A 9,277-nucleotide genomic window follows, 5' to 3' on the forward strand; every position below is an offset into this window, starting at 1 on the left:
TCCTGTCTGGCACATGCATCTTCTAAGTAGGACACCCAAGATCCTGGAAAGGAGGCCCCGAGGTGACCTTGCGGTGTAAAAAGCTCTTGTAATGCGAGTAAGCTGCTGGCGTATTGAGCCCGGGGTCTTTCATCCCCGGGCCGGCCCCGGCCTGATAAGCCCCGGCTAGCCAATAGATGGCCTTTATTAATGGAGCCTCCGACTTTATTGCCAATAAACGAGTCACTGTATTTATCACGGGACTCCACTCGGGCGATGTTGTTGTAAATATAAAAGCGAGTCTCCAAATAAGCTATAAATGCATTTCCATTTATATAGACACTCCTGACGTAAGGGCCAGGGATGCAATTTCTCGGCTAACTGGGCTAATGCTGCTATTTCATGCTTGATGATGGATCGTGATGACACGATTTTGTCGCCGTCGCTTCGGATCCTTGACCTTGATGTGCGGAGCACGTGTTTTTATTTTACTTGATGTCGGAGACGAGCTCGTATTGGAAACTGAAGGGTGTCATTTCATTTGAGTTTAAGCCGGGTGAACGGGATTATGTATCTACTGATATGGGTTTTTCAGGGGTCGATAGACATTATTAGTATTAAGGACGCCGATAACTGATTTATGGAGCCAATATTTATTTGCTGTTAATGCTTAAAAGTTGGCGTAAGAATATTTTAGTAATGGAAAAAATGTATATGTTAAAAATTCAAATAAAATGTTAATAGCACTCTGAACTCTTTTACAGTAAATTACAATTTTCACACAATTAACACGACTAATCTTTTACTTGTAAAATACATTGCTTTAAATTATATTTATTTTATTCAGAATCTAATTCGATGGCTACCAATTTGGCCAGCAAGTAATACTAATGGTTTTCCACCTGAATTAAGACGACAAAGCCTCATATTGTCTCTTGCATTTATCTTAAAGGGAAGCTATACTCTAAACATATTTTTATTTTACCTTTAAATTAGCGACTTTTTAGTTTATTGACAAGGATAATTTATGAGTCCAGAAGAAAAATGGTAGGATGTATCCCTTACCGCATAGGACATTGGGGCACGCAACTCTGGACAGACTTCTCCACTGTTGATGGTCACTGGCCTGTTCTTGGGTCATGGCAAAGTTTGCGCATGTCCATTCCTTAAGGTTGTCGGCCCAGTTCTTTTTCAGTCTTCTCCTCTTAGACTGTGCCCTGGAGGATTATCTTGGTCAGTCCTGATGATCTTGTGCTCTGACTAAAACACTGAAGTTTTCGTCTGCGCACAGTTGACAACTTGGTAGGGTCCAATGTGCCCTCTGATGGTGTTGCGCACCATTTTGTCATATGGGCTCAGTAGCTGATACCTAGAAGTTTCCTGTCGCATCGCATCTCCATGGCCTGGATTTTCTTTTCATGTTTCGCTGTGAGAGTCCATGTCTCGCGAGTGTAGAGAAAGAAGGAAGTAACCAGCGCTAGCATAAGTTTGATCTTTGATTTCACTACTATGTTCTTGTCCCTCCAGATGGGTTTGAGGCAAGTGCAGCTATGGTTTGAGCTATCCTGGCCATGATTTCTGGTTCTGACTCCTCTTCTGATATGACAGCTCCAAGATATTTACATTTGGTGACAGGTTCTAGCTCTCTATGGTTGATGGTGATTTTTGTGATGATACCTTGGGGATTGATGGTCATTACTTTGTTTATTTTTCTGTGCTTATTTCCATCCCATACTGGGTTGATGCTTTGTCCAGGGGATTGAAAAGCTCTCTGAGATCCTATTCGTCTTCTGCCAATCCGGCAATATCATCAACAAAACTGAGGTTAGTAATGTTGTGTCCCCCAATACAGACTCTTCAAGTTGCTCCAGAGCTTCAGAAATGTTCCTCTGCAGGAAGATGTTGAATAAAGTCAGAGAATGCAGCTTTGTGTCACACCAACTGTGGTTCGAAAACACGCTTCAATGGTACCATTGATAAGTTGTGCAATGTAATAATTTGTAAATAGTTTGTTTTTAATAGAGACACACAAAAAAATAATGCACGTGTGTGATTCTAACAAACTACATTTACTTACACGACAAAGGAAAATTGAGTCACACAAAACAATAAAAGGACATTATTGACACAAGCCTTCAAATTCTTAGAAAACAGGAACGGGGAAAGAAATTTGGTAGCAATAATCCCATTGATCCAAAAACGATATTAAAACACTCAACTTATTTAAATGATTGGGAATTAATTTTATAGAATGTGCGAAATAAAATTTTAGTTGCACTTACACAAAAACAGTCCATTGTGACATATTTTCTTGGTTCACCTCACAGGAACCCAAAGGTGTTTGTTGAGAAGGATGGAAGACCAGAAGACTCCAACTTTCTGCTTTCAGGTCTAGGCCGCATGCTGTCTCGGCCTTCTGAAGAAACAACGGCAAGCCTGTATATATATATATATATATACACATTTTTTTCTTAATGTATGTTTTGATGACGGCAACCCTTTTGAATGAATTCTCCCAGAGACGTAACCTGAAGTTGTTCATATTATGTTTCAAAGTAAGCAAATGTTGTAGTACGTTTCAATAATCAGAACTAGTATTTGCTGTTGAAGTTAATATCAATAGTATGATATTAAAGCAAAATGTACCCGGACACAGTCGATTGTAGGAATGGTTGTAGCGTAACAATTGATCAGTTGTTGATTAAGTCACTCGTTGTTACAGAATCAGTTTTCAGGTGTTTCGCTAAGCTAGCTCGCTTGCTAACTTCTTAATATGTGTGTGCCTGATAATCCTTACGATTGTTTGGGAGAAGCAACTTATTTCTGACTCAAAAGTTCATAACATGTTTTAGCAACAACAGGAAATGTCCAAAGGTGACTTGACATGCGGCGGCACAGCAGCTTAGTGGTTAGCGCGTCCCAGGCGCAGTTCTAAATATAATATTTTGTTCAGTGCAAGGGCAAGAAAGCAGACCTTGTTTTTCTCCGATAATACCTTATCAATTGTTGTGGGACAAAGCAAAATGTCCGGGGTTTTAGCGGGCCATGATACATGTTTTTTTCTGATTGTGTGAGATTTTGGTGTCGGAAAGAAAAAACTTGCCTTACGAATGGATTCTCTCAATAGGTATACAACAGTTATAATGCTGAAATACTGCATGTTACTGTCCATATGTAATCATTATTATATAAATTATTTAACTTTATTTATTTAGTTGTAGTTATGAAGCTTCAGTTTTTTCATTTTGTACTTCAGTCCCATATTGGGTTTATCACCTTTTTTGGAATACACAATGAGAGGCAGGAAACATTTCAGCTCATAAGGAGATGTAATATGCTCAATAATACCTGCGCGGAAAAACACATTGAATAAAGTCAAGCTTTTTGTCCCTGTTAACCAAATAGAAATGATTAATATAAAGGTTGAGCACCTTGGGTAAGACTTCTAACGAGGATGACGGGTGATCGTCAGTAGGACAGAGACCCCTCACTACTTCAATCTTGAGTATCACTGCTTTGGGGATTTTGAATAGAATTGAATTGTTTTCATTGTCATTGACATCAACGTATCACGCATTGTGTTCTGCAGCTGCAATGCTATTACTGGGGCAGGTTGTTTGTGTGTGTGTGTTGGAACGGTGTGACTGCATGTGTGCGCCACTGTTATAAGCTGTCAGTCAAACAGCGAGGTGGGCACACAAGTCAATGTGGCCACCAAAACAAACTGCAAAGCACGGGGATAGCCAGCTTTTATCAGTGTGTTCATTGAAAATAAATTGATCGATTGAATTGGACTCTGAGGAAAGTCAGACGAGTACAAAGTGATCAACAGCGGGTGCTCGGTCAATTGTTATCTGGTCTTGGTAGACATGGAGCCAGCGTCAGGAAAGAAGATAATGGCTGCGCCGTAGGTCCCGCCTACTGTGGCTAGGCTACGTAACAACTCTCAAAATCTACCCCTGTCGACAATAAAATGTTATTGGCCTGTACAAATTGTCCCTAGGTGTGAATGAGCAAGCGAATTGTCTGTCCCTGTGTACCCTGCGACTGGCTGGCAACCAGTTCAGGGTGTCCCCTGCCCACTGCCCGATGATAGCTGGGATGGGCTCCAGCACCCCCGCGACCCTACTGAGGATAAGTAATGGATGGATGGATGGATGGCGTGAAGCTGATAGTTTGGTAAGCATGTTCTCTTATGCTAGTTTTCTGAATAACTTTTAATATTTTACATCGGTAATGGCATATTCGACCTGTCTAAGATATGCACGTACGTGTAACATTAGTATACTGTGTTCTCTATTTTAAGTTGAAAATGCAGATGGCGGCGCCCCTGTTCGGCTACATCGGCTCGCTAGTTTTTTACACTTCGGCCATAAAACCCAGTCTTCGACTCAGTTTTGACGGTGCACAAAGTCAACTCAAACTGCAGATTAATATACGATCGCGTTTTTTTTGCTGGATATGCGATCATCCAGACATCAATCGCTCGGTGCTACGACCACTCGGGAGTGTTTATTCAGCCACGGACTGCTACGTCAACAAGACCCAGCGCCCTACAAAGCAGCGAAGCAGAGTGGCAAGAGAGCGGTGTGACCGGAGGAGAAAGCGAGGTTGTCGGGCCGGGCTAACCGCTAGGCTAAAGGCTAAACCCTTCAAAACGCCTCTCCCATCCATTTTCCTATCCAACGTTCGCTCTCTGGACAATAAACTGGACCATTTACAACTGGAAGTAACATCGAACCGCGAGATGACGAACTGCTGCGCTAAAATTCTGACGAAGACATGGTTAATCTTATCTATCCCGGCTGACGCTCAAGGAAACTGTGCGGGTCAGATGTATCGACATTTCGTTCTGTATACACGTATACACGAATGACAAAGTATATCTGAATCTGAATCTTATATGTTTATGGTATTAGATTTTATCAAGTTTCCCCCGAAATGCGACTTATACATGTTTTTTCCCTTTTAATTATATATTTTTTGCTAGTGTTGAGTACTTTCGGGTGACCGCATTCCTACGGACGTGCACAAAACGCGTGTTACTTTTGTTTAGTACACAACAGTTTAACATTGGTTGAACTGTGTTGAATTTTAACCCCAATTGTCTAACAGATTTACTTCATAAAATGTTTGCTGAGAGTAAAACTCACCATGTGGATGATTCCACATAACAAAACAATCCAAAAGTAGTTAAGAAGTTTGTGCTCCAATTCAGATTTACGGCAGATAGTCTTATGCAGGCTTCTTGCTAATTATAGCGCATTAAATTCCCACACAGCGGGTCCTCTCGCTTTCCTTTTAATTGGGCCTCCGTTGAATATACCAGCGCACATTGCTGCTGTTAATCACAACTAGAGACTATTAAAGGGGAAAAAAAAAAGACTTTTACTCGTGGTATCATCACCATCAAGTCGATTTCATCGTCTCGGTTGAACTTTTGTAATTGTAAAGTTTAGTTCTATAATTAGTGAGTTCATTTTTCTATTCCATGAAATTTGAGGATTTTGTGAGCATGGTGTGTACTTACATCGCGGACGGAATTTTTTAAAAAGGTGAACATGATTTAGGTGCCGCAGGAAGTGACCTTCTATGAATAAAAGGATTACACACTCCTTTAGAAAATCTTCTAACAGGATTTTGTCTCTTTTGTTAAAGGGTTATCCCAGCAGTCCGCATTAATGTATCTTGTCTGTACAGGGAAAGCTTTCATGTGTCTTCAACTAAAACCAAGGTAACATATTTCTCGTTTTTTTTCTATCCCTCGTAGTCTTTGCTATTTTTTTATAAGTTATATATAGTTTTATTATTTATCTACCAGCATCAACTTCTCTCTGCAGCTAAGCTATCTGTTTTAGCCTTTTTTTAGCTTTTTTTATGCCATTTTGCATTTGCAAGTTGTTTGGCTGTCTGTTAAAACAAACATAACGTACATATAGCAAGGCTGTAAAGCTAGGACCTTATCTTTGCCTTTTGCTGTAAAGCTAGGACCTTATCTTTACCTTATGATGTCACAAAGCTATGATCTTTGATTTTTGCAACTCGGAGATGGCATAGGAGCTTGCTCTGTCCACTCCACGCATCGGCCCGGTATTGCAGTACCTCCGGGAACGGTGCATTCGCAATGATCGCAGCAAGGCTTTAGGGCTAGGACCTTAGCTTGGCCTTTTGGCTGAGAGTAAGTGTCCCGGCTCCTAGGCTTTGTAGCGTATTATGAACTGACCGATAACGGATAATGGATAATGATTTATGAACAAGCTAAATAACCCTTAAAACCCCTAAACCCCCCCCCCCCTTGTATATTTCTTTTAAGTATTTTGTTGTATAGATAGATTCATTCATTCATTCATTCATTCATCCCCGTAGAAAAATTCACACTTCCAGCAGTATCCTCTTGTTGTTTATTAAAAGATTAACAGGATGGCCTCGGGGTGCTGTGTTGTAGTTTAGAAACAGCGGTGTGGATGACCACAGGAAATGGTACCCCTACGAACCAAGTGGTTAAAGGTTCCAACCAACCAACCAAACAACAGTTGCTAATTCGTTTTGGTTTCAAGCTAACTAGTTTTGGTTACCTAAAGTAGCTAATTAATTTCAATCCCAAGCTAACTCAATAAGTAGCAGTGTATAGGCGCTAATAATTTCAATCACAAGCTTACGGTTACACCTTTAGCTGTTTGGTAATAAGCTACAGTAGATTAATCTGATAGATAGTGGTCATGAAACTGTTTTATTTAAATGAAAACTGAATTAAAATAATGTTATTTTTTTGTCTGTATTTCATTTTCTTTTGGTTTCCCTTTTATGCCTTTCTTTAATGATTTATTTTCCTATTTTATCTCGATTTTAATTTTTCTTTTCTGGCCATTTTGCACTAAAGTTAGCAAAATAAATGTAATTACAACCTTTTTTTCTTTGTTTTATTTTAGTTTATTTTATTTTAGTTTATTTTATTTTGCTTTCCTTCTTTGCCTTTGTTTCCTCATTCTTTGACCTTTTCCTTTCTTGTGTCATTTTCCTCAGAATTAAGTTGAACAAATATATATTTTTTTGTCGGTTTCATTGCATTTCATTTTCTTCTGGTTTCCTTTTTATGCCTTTTTCAAAATTAATTTGTTTCTTTTCCTTCTCGATTTATTTTGCACAAGAGTTAGCAAAAATGTTTACTATCAACGATTTAAAAAAGCAGTGTTGTCAGGTATCGGTTTGACATTACATTTACTAATAGGAGCCCTGGTGATACACAATAAGCGGTGAAAGTTTTCCTTCACTTGACATTTCTTGCAGATATTGCATGCTTTGTTTCAGCGAGACACATGGTGAGCTGTGACCCTTTAAGCAGTCAAGAGTAAAAGACTAAATCGGCGTGAGCATTCAGAACTACATAGACACCATTCAAATGCCTTTGGATTGTTCAAAATTCAGGATTAACTTTTTCTTTTCTGAGCTGTTTCACTGCACTTGGATTCCGATTGGATCGACTTCTGTATATTACTAGAAGACTGATTTAAACTGCTTTAAATATGGGAGATTATTATTGTTTTTAAAATAAACAGTGACTTGGGTTTCATGCTGGGAATAGTCAGACTCCGATTTTTAGAGCAATCTGAATGAAAAGTTTTTATGTCTAGGAACAAGCAAATATCAATAAATCTGGCGTTTGGTAGTATTCTGATGACAAGTGTGAAGCGGGAGCAACATTATTACACAAGTAGACGTTGTTTCCGCATTTGACTTTTGACATTGAATAAAGGATCATTTCATATATGTCCCTCACCAAATTTTACAAAGTACTGTGCTGGTTTTCCTTTGCTCCAAAAGTAAGATTCATTGCCGTCCCGTGTGTTTACGAGATGTGCTCGTATGTGGCTTGCCACAAGCATAGACTCACAATGTATACGGATGGATAGAATTGTAGCATACATAATGCTGTGTATGGATGGATAGACTTGCGGCATTTTTAATGTGGGGGAAAAAAATAAACTGGATATGTCCGAAAGAAAAACGTGAATACTGTTGAGAAATGCCCGTTTCCTCAGCATGTTCGTTTGTTCCGAATAACAATACACATGAGGCTATTTGTTTTTAAAAACATTGACAGAATGGCTAACCCTTTGTTTATATAAGTAATGTGAGTGGTTTGAAAAGTCTCAGATAAGTGGAAAGTACCAACGACCTTACTTTCACCCAAGTCCTCTTCAAACTGGCTTTGCTGGAAATTTACAGGTGGTCTCTGACAAAACTCGGGCTTTCCCCCTCAGCAAACCAGATCACTTGGAACAATGTAGAGTGTTTAACAAACAATTGAGACAACAAGTGAACACAAGAAGTAAATACTTCATTCAAATATACACATAAATATAAGGTGCAGCAATTAAAACTAAATGAAAATAATGATACAAATAATGAAATAGTAGGTACTGTGGAAAACTCTTATTACTATACTGTAAATAAAGTGACACATTTTTATTATTTTATTAACACTACATAATCTGTATACTGGGATTAGTTTGTTTCCAATCGGATAAATTGCCCACTTGAAACATACCAATTGTTGCACGTCAACCCTTTCAGTGCCATCCAGTATAAATATGTTTTCAGAAGTACTGTCTCTGAATGCCAAAATGTAATATTTTTAATTTTATTCTTTTAACTATTATAAAGTCTTAGGTGCAGCTCATCAGTAAGTATCAAGCCTCTGGGAATGGTTTCAGTATGAAAGTTAACAGCTAGATGGCATAATTGGCGTTGATGAGATTTCTGTCCAAACATTGAGGAGCCCCCACTTCCTCATGTTGCTTCGTGTATCCAGCGGGTGAGAGTGTGTAGACGGCCCATATGGTGAGTAGGCATAGTGAAGCAGTGCGATGAGAGTGGCAAGATATGGAGAAATAGTAATAGACTCAACAGAGCTTATTCCTTTCAAAAAAAAGATGCCACAAACTCAACATCATCGTCTGGTCAGAGAGGGATGACGTTTTGTGCACGCGGTCACCCGAAAGTACTCGATTGCAATCCAGTGTTCTTGCAATAAAATGTTACTTTGCAAAAAAAGTGTCCCTGTGATTGTGGGAAGGACTATTAGATATCACAAACGCAAAACAAAATCACCAAAGTGAAAGTTCTGCTGGAAATCCATCCTTTCACAAAAAGTTGTTTCTTTTTCAGTTTCTCCTATGATTATTTTTGATTCGCTGTACTTTTTACTTGAGTAGATTTGTGAAAAAGAAAGTTACTTTTACATTAAGCTACATTAAACCCGTTACTTAAATACTTGTCTGTCTCTACTAAGGCGCAT

At 38.9% G+C, this 9,277-nt stretch overlaps 1 pseudogene; it reads left to right on the plus strand.

The window, feature by feature from the left end:
* Positions 1–5,936: 5,936 nt before the first annotated feature.
* On the plus strand, positions 5,937–6,103 carry LOC148372879 (U2 spliceosomal RNA; annotated as a pseudogene).
* The last annotated feature ends 3,174 nt before the right edge of the window (positions 6,104–9,277 follow it).

Source organism: Urocampus carinirostris, chromosome 2 (genome assembly GCF_059441175.1).
Source record: "Urocampus carinirostris isolate Australia breed hairy pipefish chromosome 2, RoL_Ucar_1.0, whole genome shotgun sequence".
In the NCBI taxonomy this organism is placed as follows: Eukaryota; Metazoa; Chordata; class Actinopteri; order Syngnathiformes; family Syngnathidae; genus Urocampus; species Urocampus carinirostris.